Genomic DNA, 16,415 nt, shown 5'->3' on the forward strand with positions numbered 1-16,415 from the left:
CATGTTCACAGTCACCTGAATGAGTGGGCCCAAGTCATATTATGTAAAACATTTGTGCACATCATCACAGACATACCTGCCGCTTGATTCTCACCCACCATTCACCATCGATGCACACTTTGCCTTGCATCATTGGATAAAAAGACAAAATCATGGCTTGTCAGACCACAGTACATATTTCCAGTCTGCCTACAGTCCAGTGTCCATGTTCTCAAGCGTACTGAAGATATGTCGCTTTATGCCTCCCTACGAGCAGTGGGGTGGTACTCTACTCCAAATGTTCATTGCGTGCTTTCTCAGGGTTTGTTCAGAAATTGGTGTGGATGGACATGCATTCATAAATTGCATCAATTACTGGTGGACTTGAAACTAATATTCCGTATAAGGTGCAACACTTGTATCTGGTCCCTCTGGGTCAGGAATTCTTTGCGACGACAGTTCTCGTACAAATATCCTGTAAAAGAAAACAAATGGTTCCACATTAGAGAGATGAGTTATTTATAAGGTTCAACCTATTCAGTACTAATTATGTGTTGTATAGATGTTATTTACAACATTCAACATGAAACCGGTTTTGACATTTAAATGTCATCAGCTGTAAACAAATCACAAACAAATGAGCAAGGACATAATAATTAAAACTGGTGTAGTGACACATTGAAATACGTACATTCCCAAGATTAAGAGAAGGTTTTGAAATGTTATACATCACAAAAGTCTTTATACGCACATTCATACCTTATGTTAATACTGGCGTAGTGACACCTGGAGATGTGTACAATGTTTTCTTACTAATCTGATAATATGTCGGAACCTTATATTAATCTTTGATTAGTAATAAAACATTATACATACCTCAATGTGTCACTACGCCAGTATTAACATAAGGTAATGAATGTGCATATAAAGACTTTTGTGATTTGATAACATTTCAAAACCTTCTCTTAATCTTGGAATGTACATATTTCAATGTGTCACTACACCAGTTTTAATTATTATGTCCTTGCTCATTTGTTTGTGATTTGTTTATGGCTGATGATGACATATAAATGTCAAAACAGTCCCATGTTAAATAAATGTTGTAAATAACTCACCTCTGTGATTTCAGTTCAATACGGAAACAACAGTGAAGCTTATCTCTTTGAATGGTTCCACATTAGTCAACAAAATTTAAGTCTTAAGTAAACTTTAAGAACTGACACAAAGAATGGTACTTTTGGTCCTTTTCTAGGCCTTCTTCAGCCAGTGGCTATATGTTACTGAGCTTGATAGCTGCAGCCGCTGAAGTGCGGCCAGTATCCAGTATTCAGGAGATAGGTTCGAACCCCACTATTGGCAGCCCTGAAGATGGTTTTCTATGGTTTCCCATTTTCACACCAGGCAAATGCTGGGTCTGTACCTTAGATAAGGCCATGGTCACTTCCTTCCCATTCCTAGTCCTTTCCTGTCCCATCATCACCATAAGACCTATCTGTGTTGGTGCGATGTAAAGCAACTTGTAAAAAAAGAAGTATATTACAATGATAAAACAAGTGACGAAGATATTAAGACATAACATTGAAGAGAACTTTCATCAAAAGTAGTCATATTAAAAGGTTAAGCATACATTATTCCTTTGCAGCTAAGCCTTTGGTCAAAAATTCTATTGATTTTTTGTAATATAACAAAAATTATTAAATTACAGCCTCATTTTTATATTCATTATTACTACATTACTAACGTGCATCCTAATATAGCGATAGCTGTGAAACTATTTGACTTATTGAGAAAAATCTCAATGTTCACTGTAAGATGGAAATAGATAATTTCATGATTATCCTCAGATTTATTCTTGAAAATAATTACTTTTCCTTTAATAGCATCATTTACAAACTGGATGGTCTTCCTACCTATGGGTTCTCCTGCTTCTGGCATTTTAGTCGATACTAGCTCTGGTACCCATTGTTGATAGGACAATCACTCAGCATGTGCATGATTACAATTTTGTCCAACCCTCATATTGTTCCCCGGATTTTGAGGAACGTTAGTGGGCATGCTTCTCCCTGTCGGCAACTTGTCGTGGCATAATAACATTTTACCGAGCTCGATAGCTGCAGTCGCTTAAGTGCGGCCAGTATCCGGTATTCGAGAGATAGTAGGTTCGAACCCCACTGTCGGCAGCCCTGAAGATGGTTTTCCGTGGTTTCCCATTTTCACACCAGGCAAATGCTGGGGCTGTACCTTAATTAAGGACATGGCCGCTTCCTTCCCACTCCCGTCCCTGTCCCATCGTCGCCATAAGACCTATCTGTGTCGGTGCGACGTAAAGCAACTAGCATAATAACATTTTTTATATCTGTGGCTCTTTGCATTTTTGTTTTCTTTTTTCTTTCTTTCTTTCTTTCTTTCTTTTTTTTCTTTGCTCATCTTGAATTTATCTCTTCCCTCCCATTTAAAAGAAAACCAAGTATCAGATTAATATTTAAAAAATACTGACAAATTTACAAAGACTTTAGATACCAAATTTTGGGCTTAAACTTTCACACGACTGCCACTGTTATTTCCATTAGTTTGGGCTGTATTGGAAAGAAGTATAGAACAAAAAGTAGCCATGGGCTATTTTAATGTAAAACCAACTGTGAGAGAGATACATTGAGTTTTGTGCTTCAGGCCCCTTCTGAAGCACCTCGTCCTGGTGAAATTTCTTGGACAACTCATAGCTAAGATCGTACTCTGCCTTATTCTAAACTGGGCTCCGTGCTGTAGGATTTGACGTAGTATTGCGCTCTGGAGGTTCTATATAAACAGTATCTACTCTATCTCGCCTGTCTAGCTCCTCGAGAATTTCTGCTAATGTCAAGCCCCTGAAATAAATGTGAATCGAATAAATGGTGCTATTCATCTATGATTTCCTCCTATACATACGAGATGAAATTTCCTACCACCACTTATAATAATAATAATAATAATAATAATAATAATAATAATAATAATAATCAAAAAACTAGTATATGAGTTTGAATTGCATGCACAGCAACGAAGGGTTGTTACGTCAATAAAAAACCCTTTAGTACCAAATTGGTACATAAGGAAGTGATTTGACAATGGATCCACCTAGCGTTGCGAATATGCAACGCCGGGAATATGTGGATCTCATTCGCCCACGAGTTATTAATTGTAAAAGGAATCGTGCTACATTCAAACTCTGTTGAATTTACTTTCTGGATTTCCCAAAAGAGGTTAATTAATATCCAAATCATAAAATTATATGGCAAATCTTACCTCTTATGGTATGTCATTATGATAGCTGGAACACACGGCGAAATTCAAACATACACCTCGTCAAGAATCAAGCAGTGACTGTTGATTAACCGATTCGTAATGTTTTATTAAAGAAGAGACCTTGCTCCAACACTCAAATCAATACGGAATACGGACAGCAACAATGGACATTGTATTCCGTACAATACGTTATAGCAGGCATGTCACATTTAAAGTTATATTTCAATTTTAACATTGAAGACAACAAAAGTTTTTGCAAGAAGTGAGGTCATTTTGTGTAAATAATGTATATATATTTATAAATCTTTTGCATTTCTCAAATAATCCTTAAAAAGGCATTGGGTTCTTCCATTTGTTTCAGTTTCTGAACAATGAGTTATGTAATCTACCACGTGATTTTATGGCTGGTGAAGTCTCAAATAGAGATGAAACATGTCCTAATATTTAATATGTTTTTTAATTAAATAGTTTATCACTTGTAAAGTGATGTGTATTGATTGGGTGGATCAAAACCTAATGTTTCTTAGTTTTAACTGTATCAATACGGATCTATACAATGAAGTTCGTAAGTTGTACTAATTGTTATTTATCAAATGAAACAGAAGATTTATAATATAAAAAATTAAAAGTATGTAGTACTGTACTGCAAAAACAAAACTGAATTAGAAATCACATAATGTACTGCACAATTAAATCATTTTAAAGCTCATTGTTTCAGCAAAGTTCAATATAAAAAATTATGTAGTCCTATTCTGAAATTAAAAAGTATACAGCTTGGAGAAAACCAAGAACAAGTTCATTTTAATCAAGTAAAAATTGATAACTGCCAAGAATTTGGTACAGTTCAATCTGAATCAGTGCCTGTAGGCCTAGCATAGGTGTCTGATGATATCGAGGGCATGGAACATATCGGACTGGTATCTACCACTAATGAGATAGCTTGAATTTTCTTCTCGGCCCTTTGAAACATTTTAGGGATGTTTAATTTTTTCTAGATCGAGTTCATTTTTTGACAAAAATTATTTTGTACAATTTGGAGATTCATAACTTCAGCAACAGCGTGTTGTTGGCTCCTTTCTGCAAATTTTACAGATATGTTCAAGGCTTGCACAGCCTCAGCCCATGAGATGTCTGTTTAGAAAATATAATCGTTGTACATATGAACTTTTCGCTGTGCTGTAGACTATTTGACAGTCGTACACATAACTAAACTTTGATACAGTACAATGAATTTATTAAAACTGTAAAAGAAAACTGCACTGCACTGGTGCAAATGTAAGTACTGTAACTATAGCTCTATATGAATGAAGAATCATAGTGATATTAGCACAAAGCCAAGAGAGCGACTGGCTGATTCCGGCAGGAGCATACTCGCACATTGTGGCAGTCAGTAGTGACTGACGAAACACTGAATGGTTCTGATATCTCCTGAACGCGTCCAACTGTACAGCCAACCATGAAATGCGCTAAATCCTTCAAAATTTGGGAAAAAATAGATTTCTGATGCATGCTGGAGTATCAAGTGCTAGATTATTGCAGTCCTACTGTAGCTTTTAGAACTGACAATACCAATTCAAATATTTTTCATAACACAAACACTGTTAACACCAGTAACAAATATTCCAATTCATATATTTGCAATGTCAAGTGTCAAAATCATAATTCCAGATATATTAGCCAAACAGGTAGAAATTCCTCACCGAGCTCGATAGCTGCAGTCGTTTAAGTGCGGCCAGTATCCAGTATTCGGGAGATAGTAGGTTCGAACCCCACTGTCAGCAGCCCTGAAAATGGTTTTCCGTGGTTTCCCATTTTCACACCAGGCAAATGCTGGGTCTGTACCTTAATTAAGGCCATGGCCGCTTCCTTCCCACTCCTAGCCCTTCCCTGTCCCATTGTCGCCATAAGACCTATCTGTGTTGGTGCGACGTAAAGCAAAAAAAAAAAAAGAAAGAAATTCCTCATTCACTATCAAGAACATGTTAATGCCATAAAATACAATAGAGCATAACCCTAACCTTAATTTGAATAACATTTCTGAATGGACCAATATCCTTTTTTCATTCTTATAAAAAAGTTTAAACTCATCCCATTATTCACAACTTCTGGTAAGAATTCCCCCACCTAATATTTCCCCTATCTCCCCTCCCTGCAATTTCTGACTTGACTTATAGTCTGCTTAGCTCCTGTATAATAGAGTTTGAGGGATGATCCACCATTCAACCCAATGTAAAATATTTGAAATTTATTAAGTGAAGACCAGTTTCGATTCCCTTGGAGTCGTCATCAGTTCTTGTAGATAATTAAATCAATGAGAATCTGATAACAATCATCATGGGGATTGCCTGCATAAATCTACATAGGTTGACAAAAAATCATGACCAAATTATACACACAATGGCAATTGTCTGAATACTTATCAATAGGTTGTCCTAAAACATAATGGGAAATTATGTACACAATGAAATGAAACACTTGGCACTTAAAGATGATCTTGGATCTGGGTTAAAAGTATACTGTCATGTGTTTGTAGAACACCGAACAGACTTGTCAGTCTTGTTACAATCAACTTGAAAACATGTGAACCAGTTGAAAAAAATCTAATGACAAATTATATACACATTGACCAGAAACGCTTGGCATTTTAAGAAAGTTTTGGTTCTGGTTTAAAAACACTGCCGTGTGTTTGTGGAAACGGGAGAGACCTGTTGGTCTTGTTTCAATCTACTCGAAAATATATGAACTAGTTGAAATATATACATTGACATAAAACACACACAATGACATCGAAACACTTGGCACTTTAAGAACCTTTAAACCAGAACCAAGAACTACTTTTTATAAAAGTTCTTAATATCTTTGTCATATTAATTAGTTTTATCATTGTAACATATTTCTGTTGGCTGACGAAGGCCTAGAAAAAGGCCAAACATGTACTATTTTTGTTTTAGTCCTTAAAGTTTATTTATTGTATTAGCTAAAGAGGAATCTTTTAATTGTTTTCCTTTATAGAAATATTGTATGATAGCTATAGTCTGTACACTCTTGGCGATGACATGATGTTGGAGACTGATCCATTAAATGCTTGTAATTCACAAAGTACAACTGTACCCACTGTTTTGAGAGCATCTTGAAGTATAATTAAGGCTGATGACACATGGAGCGGGTTTTGCCGAGTCGGCGCATGTTTCTATTGTATCAGATGGGATGAAACAGACACAGCGGTACTCGCCGACAGGCGGCAGATTTGCTGACTCGGCCTGTCGTTTAGCTGGCGGTGCAGCGAGCGTTTTGAAGACTTTGTGCGCGCTCTAGCGCCATTGATTTAATACATTCAGCTGAATCACGACTGACTTGATGCTTCGCTCTAGCGATAGATCCAGTTGGCCGTGGCTGAATTTACGCGGCGATTGCATCATTGGTAGGTATTCCTGTATTAGATATTATGAAGTATCTTTGAAATTCAATAATATACACGTAAAAGGACATATAGAGTAAGTAGACTGTTGGAATAAGAACAGTAATTTATTTTTATATAATGTCAGCTAATTTCCTCACCTAACGTCGCGCTCACTAATGTGTTTTGTCCACTGCCAGCTCGATACGCACCCGATGACTGCTTATAAGCAGTCATTTTATTTGCAGATCGAGTAGGCAGTGGTTTCGTCACAGTCGTCAAAAACCGCTCTGTGTATCAATCACAGGCGGCGGCCGACTCTGCAAAAACCGCTCCGTGTGTCATCAGCCTAAGGGGAAAATAACCAAGGAAAAAGTGACATTTAATTGTACTTTATTTTTCCCTCATAATTTTCTCTCTTATCTTGTTCATTATGTTATCTTGGAAATTATATATCCTGCATTAGGAAGTGTACCTTGTTTTTTAGCTTGATTTTTCTTTGGACCCAGCAGCCAGGAGACAAGATTCTGTGACAGAAGAAACCTAATCTGTATTGACTTAATTGAACAATTGTACTTACCACAATAATTTTGAAGATATGAAGTATTTGTCAAATGCTTACAGATGTTCTAATTATAGTGCCAAATTCAATTTTTTTCTACAGGTTCACATATCCACAAGAAAACAAAAACTGTTTCTGTATGCCTTTGTCCCATCCATTTATACTGTGTAAATCCTAATGTAAACATTATCTGAACATGTTTGTTTGTTTGTTTGTTTGTTTGTTTGTTTGTTTGTTTGAAGTTGAAACATTTATTTAGTGCTAATATGATTTGTGGCAAAGGCAGTTATTTGATGGTGTATGAAGACTAAGGTGAATCAGCCACCCCTATTTCTTCAGATTTATGCAATCCACAGTTTATAACCTAATGGGAAGGCATCTACCGTTTTGTCTGATAATAAGTTTACATGGGCACATGGCTAGGAATACATGCATTCATGTATTCAGCAATAAAGAGGTAACAATGAATGATCTCATAAAACCATGCTATCCATATAAAACAAATACTCTGTGCTGGGTTGGCAATGAAATGTTACGGTATTAGGACTACTGCAACAGACTTGTCTGTGTCCACTGTGAAGCCTTCCTCTTGGAGAGATGAGTTTTTCTTCAAAGAGAAGGAGTCATGTCTGTGCAAAATGCAAAGGATTTCTCTTTGTTTCTCTGACACAGCAAAAGCCCTAAAAGCTGTATCATCATGTCTAATTATGTCCAGCTCTATGGCTAAATGGTTAGCGTGCTGGCCTTTGGTCACAGGGGCCCCGGGTTTGATTCCTGGCAGGGCTGGGAATTTTAACCATAATTGGTTAATTGCCCTGGCATGGGGACTGGGTGTATGTGTTGTCATCATCATCATTTCATCCTCATCACAACGTGGAGTTCGCCTGCAGGTGTCAAATCAAAAGACCTGCACCAGGCCTTTCTGGAGGCCACACGCCATTAATTAATTAATGTCTAATTATTACATACTCCAGATTATAAGCTTTATAAATATGAAATATAATCTGCCTCTGTGGTGTAGTGATTAGCAGGATTACCTGCCACCAGCGGAGGCCCGGGTTCGATTCCCGGCTCTGTTATGAAATTTGAAAAGTAGTACGAGAGCTGGAATGGGATCCACTCAGCCTCGGGATGTCAACTAAGTGGAGGTGGGTTCAATTCCCACCTCAGCCATCCTCAAAGTGGTTTTCTGTGGTTTCCCACTTCTCCTTCAGGCAAATGCCAGGATGGTACCTAACTTAAGGCCACGGCCGCTTCCTTCCCTCTTCCTTGGCTATCCTTTCCAATCTTCCCATCCCCCCACAAGGCCCCTTGTTCAGCATAGCAAGTGAGGCTGCCTGGGCAAGGTACTGGTCCTCCTTTCCGGTTATTTACCCCGACCCAAAGTCTCCTGCTCCAGGACACTGCCTTTGAGTCGTTAGAGGTGGGACCCCTCGCTGAGTCCAAGGGAAAACCAACCCTTTAGGATAAATAGATTAAGAAAGAAAGATAAATATGAAATATATTTTTGTCTTTATCCTGTTAGAAGTAATGGATTTTTGAAAAACCCTAAAAATGAGCAGATTGCATACTATGCTGACAGCTGTAAAGCTCAGACATGAAAGTGTTAAAAGTCTTTCTGCCCAGGTTTTAAATCTTTATCGAATACTTTACCAGTTTCACAACTAAGTATTTATTTTCCACCTTGTTGATGCACTAAATTGCTTAAGGCAACTTATTGGTTAAAAGTGGTACATCTTCAGCCACATAACACTGTTTAGATGAAAAATTCATATAATTACAAAATATCAATGCTTTAGAGGAAGTGTCCTTAAAATTAACATAAGAAGATTGCCAATATTAAAACAAAATACTTAACAGAAATTATATATGTTCTTTCTACAATTGAAAGCAGTTGTCAAAGAAGCACTTGTATAATAATCCATAGAGAATATGTCCTAACAATTATTCTTTCCTTTAAAAGTTCATGAAAAAAAAAAAGAAGGCCAAATTATAAATTAAATATTATACATTTAAAAGTAGTTGTTGAAATGAAAAATTCCAGATTTCATAATGTGGCTCCTATTACTATTGCAGATGAAATATTACTAATTCCTATTTGTCAGTTATTTTAAAACCTGCTTTCCTCTGGAACAATATCTCCTGTCATTTTTTGACGGTCTTGATTTTATGTAATACTTTACCAGTTGTAATTATAAGACATAGTATGCTATCAAGTCTGGTGTATACCATTACATGCCACAGTTTATTTTTTTTTAAAGTAAAGCATTTTTGTATCAGTTTTGATATGATGAGACTGTTACAAAAAAAGTGGTACACATCCTTATGGAGTGCGTGGACCTGACCGATCTGCACCATAGTCTAAAACTCCTGCATGCCATCTCCCTCATCCTACGAGATGACGAGCAGGTAGCAGATCTTGTCATCCATTTTATGAGGGATAGTGGCCTTTTTTTATTGTGTATAAAAGTGAATTTTTAATTAGTGTTTATTTTCTTCTTAACTATGCTTTTATTCCACTGACTCTATTTTAGTTTGTGTTTGTGTATTTTAATGCATTATTTTAACTTCTAACTTGAGTGATATATATCACTGTTCAAGACAGTGCTTTATTCCATTGTAATCTATATTTTCTTTAATTTTATTAGAAAATAAGACATTGCGAATTAGATCTACTGATTATTTTAATTTCATAATCATTTTTCATCATCATTTGTTTTAAATTATAGTCAGTGGATATGTTTTAAAATTTTAATTATCAGGTCTTTACGTTCCATCTCGTACCGTTAGGGGCCGATGACCTAGCTGTTAGGCTGCTTTAAACAACAACAGCCACCACCACCACCACCACCACCACCACCACCACCACCATCATCATCATCATCACTGTTACAAAATGATGATCAATCGACATGTCTTATCGGTTCTAACCTATTGCACCTTTTATGGTACCATGACTGCCCCTTTCTTCTGAAAGAAAGTGACCTCTTTGGACCATCTGGATTAAGAATTCTCCAGTAACAGCTATGGGAATGGATATACTGTAGTTAGTACAGTACAGTATCATTTCATAAGCACAACTAGAGGAGTGAATTCCACACTACAGTACATATAAAGGTACACTTACTGCTTCTTGTATGGTTTTTGCATTGTACAGGAAATCTGCGCAGGTTATGAAATGATAATCCACAGCCTGTTTCCAGTCGTTTGACCGGGTCAGGAATGAATGAAGCCCCCATCTAGTGGCGAGGATAGGAATTGTGCTGGCTGCCGAAGCCTGTCACACACCTGTGGGGCAATGAATAATGAATGATATGTGAAAGTAAATGGTATTGGAGAGTGTTGCTGGAATGAAATATGACAGGAAAAACTGGAATACCCAGAGAAAAACCTGTCCCGCCTCCACTTTGTTCAGCACAAATCTCACATGCAGTGACTGGGATTTGAACCACGGAACCCAGCGGTGAGCGGCCGGCAGGCTGTCCCCTGAGCCACGGAGGCCAACCCTGCGCATGTTATGTGCACATAAAATTGCAAAGAGATGTCGAATAAGATACAATTAAAAGACATTTAATTTCTAGCAGGTTGCGTATGTTCTAGAAAAAATAGGCACAGCTGATTCACCTAGCATGAACAGTTTTCAACTTTAAAACTGTAATTTATTATGCTTCTCTTTTTGTGAAATCCTCTGCTACATAGTGTTCATATGGTTGTAAAATACCTTCTTTCTCTGCTTTTCAGGAGTACATTCAATTATCTTTTTTCTTTCCACGTGAGAAGTTGTTGAAGTATTTTCCAGATTTTTACCCATCTGATGTTTCTGATTTACTTTTCTTCTTCTAAAGCCGTTCATTTTCCAGCAAGTTGATTGTTTTTGCTGGCTAGTATAGTTATATCATTGGTCACATTCCTCTGAGAATACAGTGTATGTACATTTTGGCATGCACATTGATGAGGAACCTATTCCATTTCAAGGTTGGGAAAGCATAATGTTGTTGATATCGTTGAAAGCACCATCAATGTCTAGCTGCTAATGGAAAACATTGTCCACAGGAGACTGATGGAAAGTTTACCTCTGGATACGAACATGATTTATAGGAGTTATATTTCACAACGTGGTCATCATCAGAGTTCACAATTGATCAAACCATTCTTTTTTCTTGCACCATAAACAACTCATGAAAAAAAAGTCATTGTACATGTCCAAAATTTCAAAAAGAAAAAAAGAAAACTCTTTTAGTATGGTAAAATATTTAGGATGATCAGATGTGTAACCACTCTTGAAGAACGAGATTGAATCACCGCATCATACAAATATGATCTTTCTAAATGGTTTACCTTACCAAAGGAGTTCATTCTTGGTTTACATGGTGTGAACTTTTGTGACCGTTACAGTGACTCGTTTTTCATTCACCACTCATTGTGCAATTTAAAAAGTCTTATTTGATCATTGTGTAAACTCTCACAATGACCAATTTATGGTATCCTACAGATGTATATTAGTCCTCAGCCCAAAGGTCGGCTGGATACTCAACAGATCCACCATCAACTGGCATAGGTAGCTTCGGCATCGCTGAAGATATGTGCTAGGAAAATGAGGAGTGGGGTAATTCCCCATTGCATTCCTCATTGAGCCAGAAGTTGCTGTTATATATAAGTCTGCCAAGCCCACTGAAATGCATACACTAACCGATCATAGGAGCAATAGTTTCACACCATTCATTACAGGGACTAGTTGCATATAGAATAGCATTGCCATTATCGCTCAGACTCCTGTCACTTCCATATTGTTAAAGTCAAGGATGAGACAGAGACAGGAAAATGAAAGTAATAAACTTGATCTAGTCCAAGCCAGGAGGGGCAGGGCACTCTGTTCACTGTATCTCACCAGAGATGGAGCTGGACAGCCTATAGATCATTTTCCCATTTAGTGGCAGGTAGGATAGTTTTCATATGACTCAAAGGTATACTTCCCATCATTCTCCTGTGGACGAGGTTTTCCATTAGCATCTAATTTTGCACGTGTGAACAAGATGTTGTGCTGTACTTTCAACGATATCAACAGTATTGTGCTTTCCTAACCTCAAGAGACCTCCTTGTGGAAGCTATACAACAATGTGGCACACACTGTCAAGGCTTCTCCAACCTCTTTCCCTCATTGCTTTCTAAGTTTAGTCATGAGAAGAATGCCATTTATTTGTTGTAGCTGTGCCATTCTTGATATCCAGTGTTATTAGAATTAGTTATGGGTGCATTATGCTGGTTTATAAGTAATAATAGAACCTGCAAGGTTAACTGTAGAATAGCATATTTATGTGCATGGCTGTTATGTGAAAAAGCATAAATTTGCATACATTTTCAGAAGTTCAAGCACCTACCAGTCAGAAGCATAGTTCAAAAGGTGGAAAATAAAGTGAAGTAAATAATAGTAAATGTTTTTAAACAACAAAGGACATTTTAAGCTCAGAATCCATAGAGAGGAATATGGATGAAAAATTTTAGAACTTATAAATGTTTACTTCATAAATCTCTCAATTATATGGCTCAGCAGACATCCAACAGCTAGACTACACTTCTCTGATTGATTCTGCAGTTGATTCATTATTGTGGAACAGATTCACAGCTACTTTTCTTATGAGGCTTGATTTAATCTTAAGTGGAGTAGTGAATTCTGAAAACAATAGGTATTGGGCCAAGTTAATTGGCTGTGTGGTTTAGGTCATGTAGCTGTAGGGTTGCATTTAGGAGATGGTGGTTTCCCATTTTCACACCAGGTAAATATTGGGGCTGTATCTTAATTAAGGCCACGGTCACTTCCTTATCAGTCCTATACCATCTTTGCCATAAGGCCTGTCTGAATCGGTGTGATGTAAAACCAATACAAAAGAGAAATAGGTATTGGTCATCCGTGATCTGAGACTAACTCATGAAACTCTACTTCTTATATTAAAGAGGGCATGTGATGTGCTGTTCGTGCAAATTGCAACCCCTTCTTTTCTGAAACAACAAACTGTTATAGATGTATTATCTAAATACTGCAATCTTTCTTTGAGAAGCTCACAGGCAAAGGGAAAGGTATACATAGCAAAACACCATGACAACTCATAAGGCACATGGATATAAAGCAGTTTTCTTTGAAGTTTTTGAAGATAAAAGTTAAACATTTATCAAGAAAATTCATTAATTTCTGAAGACATACTGCACCTGGTAAACAGAAACTTAACCTGCAGATGTCTGCAGTGCGTACAAGTCAGAGGACAGCTCTTTCAACTTATTTCATAATGACCATATATTTAATAGTACAGTTTCCTTTCTGCTTAGAGCCAGCTGGGCTACAGCTGTCTAGGTCACTGGTAGTGGCCTCTCAAATGCTTCATGCACTTGCCAAATTGACCTTGTACATAGAGAGGGTGAATTTGAAAGTTTGAACCTTTTAGTAAAAGTTTAGGGTTCCTTTACCTTTAGAACAGAGTTGCACAGCTTACGTGCCAAGCATATCACAGTCAAGTGAGAGAGTGGACACATTCAGCATGGCACAGGAGTAGTGACATTCAATTGTGAGTAAGAAGCTTTCTTGATACCATTTTGAATGAATTCTTGATTGTAGTAGAGTAAAAAAAGATGACATTATACTCGCTAGAAAAACATTTTGTTTTCAAGTATTTGCATTTGATTTCATCTGTGCTTGATATTAAGACATGGTTTTATTTTCCTATTTTTACACATTCAAAGAAAACTAACATTTTACAATTTTTGTGTTACAATGTACAAAGATATGCAGTTTACGAATGTAAGCTACGATTTACAGTTTCATGGATGGGGATGGCAGAATTTCCGCTAAGATAAGTAAAATTCATGTTATTCATTCAGTAAAATGTAATAGTATATAATTCAGCAAATTTTATGCTTGGTTTTGCATAGTGCTCATTGAATATTCATTGAATATTCTGAAAGTAATATTTAAAACTTATCTTCAACAGTTTTAATTCAATAATCCCCTACAAGTCTCATGGGAAAGAGCATGTTTTATTTTGTAGTGGTGTTTTACATTGTGCCTTTTCAGTATAACAGTCCGCCCATATAAAAGCACGTTGCACGGACTCCTGTTTGCACAAAAAATATTGTTCTTCCCACTGGCTCTCTGCAGTCAGATTTGGTAAGGCCCTCTTTTATCATTAGTTTTTGCCTCCATATCGAACTTGGGTATTGCCGCAGTGACAGAGACTGATTGGCAGACCTTCACCCGTCATTAACCTTCATGGCCTGTGACGTAACCACAAATCACAAGCACATGCACACTGAGCGACTGACCACCCACATACATGCTGTGTGCCCATGGTGCACAAAGTCCAGAGTGAGCAAACTGCTTTAAAATGTAGCAGCAATTTGAGCAATAGTTTCTGAGCAAAATAAATACATATCCTAAATTTGAAACTTTGTACTATGAAATACACTTTTCTTTGTGTGCCAGTATAGAGAATTTAAATTCCTAAAGTATTCTCATATGGCATTCTTGATTAAACAAGTAATTTTCTAGTAAAGCAAAATTTTTTAAGTCCATCTTAAAAAGTTCTTGCTCCAACGTTGTTCTTCTCATTTCATAAAATTTGTTTTACGGAGAACTCCATATGGGTTGTTTTATTAGCTATTTAAACTCTGTGTACTGACACACACTGCTTCTGCCCACAATTAATGGAAGGAAGGAACAAAGGTCAATACATCAGTAATTGTCGCAGGAGAAAACCCCTCATAAACCTGCGATTGTAGGGGTTCTGGTGTTATGTTAACAGATCTACCCGCTTCAATACCTTGGGTGCAATATGCTGTAGTTAAATATTTAAATTATCCGCGGATAACCATTCACAGATGCGGATGAAGGAAGTGCGGATGCGGATAATTTTGTATATCCGTGCAGGGCTCTAATTATACGTTTACCTTTCATCTCATATCATCCTCTACTCCATAAACACAACTAAGAAGTAGACATACATACATGCTTACCAGTACCTTTCTCACTCGGTCATTTCCTTCCTTAACACACAACGTATCAGTTTGAGGATAATATTAGAACAGTTTAAGAGCTTTGAAGTTACATGCTCTTTCTTTCCTTTCTTTTTTTTTTTTTTTTTTTTTTTTTTTTTTTTTTTTTTTTTTTTAAATACCAATCTTGAATATGTCATTCAGAAATACCTGACCAGATTATTACTTTCTTATTAATTTTATACTTGTGTAAACTGTTTTAGAACTTTATTAAAAGAAAATGCTCAAATATTTTTTCAGTTAATTTTTATAAGACTGGGCATAGAGCTAAGCACTCTACCCCATCAAGTGCCTGAGTTATGGATAGTGGAAGCCTTTACCACCCCTCCAAGGGTCTTCATGGCCTGTATGGAGATGACTAAAAGAAAAACTTATAAGATCAATCATGCAAAAATATAAAGGCAAAATTCAAACAATATAATTGAGCACAGCAAAGAACTGATAGGAAATAATGGTTTATCTTGGCTAGGATGCATAAAACCTACACAAACAGTAAAGAAGAATATCAAAGAAAGCACAAATAATTTGACAGTTTACAGTATCACTTCATACTGGACTGTTGTTTCGCTTTGAAGCTTTTGAAAGAGAGAGAGAGAGAGGGGGGGAGGGGGGGGAGTACTGTAAGTTGAAATCCCCATGGAATTTTCATAAAAAGAAAATAAACAGAAACTAACAATAAACTAATTAAACATTCAGAGACATAATTGTAGAACCAACAGATCTGTAATTCACTTATACCAGTGCCCTTGTAATGACAAGTCATGCATACACCTTAATTTGTGTTCTACCGTAATTTTGTAATAATACCTCCCCCCGCCATTGGCCGATCCTGGCTATGCTACTAGTACCTCTGGTAGTCTGGATTCTGTTTCTTTGAATGTCAGAATTCCCCCTCCCTCCTCATTCTACTCTACTGTGCAGAATGTTTCGTTTACATTCTTCCCTATCAGTAAGTCACCTTTCTCCTTATCCTGAAAGTCAATGATGATAAAACATATTATATGTTTACTGTAAAACTGATATTAGGAGGTGGAATGGCATTGTATTCAGTTTTAATGGCTTCCGTGTTGCTTCATAGATTTTCATTCACCTCATATTGCTGATAGACGATGCTAGTTGTAGCAGTCACCACAAATATTGGTTGAGAGTACAACA

This window comes from Anabrus simplex, chromosome 7, assembly GCF_040414725.1.
Source record: "Anabrus simplex isolate iqAnaSimp1 chromosome 7, ASM4041472v1, whole genome shotgun sequence".
Classification (NCBI taxonomy): Eukaryota; Metazoa; Arthropoda; class Insecta; order Orthoptera; family Tettigoniidae; genus Anabrus; species Anabrus simplex.